Raw genomic sequence first — 554 nt, 5'->3', positions numbered from 1 at the left:
AAAAATAAATGTTTTAAGTTTTTAATAATAAATGACATTAAAAAAAAAAACACAAACACACACTCTGAATGGAGACTTTTTATGATTCGTATGCAGCTACAAATTACCCTTATCAAGCAACATACATGTGCGAAATTTCTCTAACCAAGGTTTACATCAATCAGTACATGGAATTGTTTTTTCTTTTTCTTTTAAAAAAATTGGACCTACCGTGAAGAAAAGTACATCGGTTGATATTGTTTATAGAAACTTGAAACATTAAAGTTAGTTTTATTGTTTTAATATATGAGCTTAGTTAACATATTATCTACTAATTTATTGTCAATAATAACTAATTATTATATTTTAAATACATATATAAAGAGATATATCTAAAAAATATATTTATAAAGACACTTCTATTAAACACAGTTATAAAAAAATATTTTTATTAGATACATCCACAAAGACACTTCCATTAAACACAGTTATAAATAAGAATTGGCAGAAGTTGACAGAAATGTTGTTGATAACGTAGCGGGATTGATTTTAAAATTATTATTATTAATGAATTT

Source organism: Arachis ipaensis, chromosome B08 (assembly GCF_000816755.2).
Source record: "Arachis ipaensis cultivar K30076 chromosome B08, Araip1.1, whole genome shotgun sequence".
NCBI lineage: Eukaryota > Viridiplantae > Streptophyta > Magnoliopsida > Fabales > Fabaceae > Arachis > Arachis ipaensis.
This window is presented reverse-complemented; position numbering follows the sequence as displayed.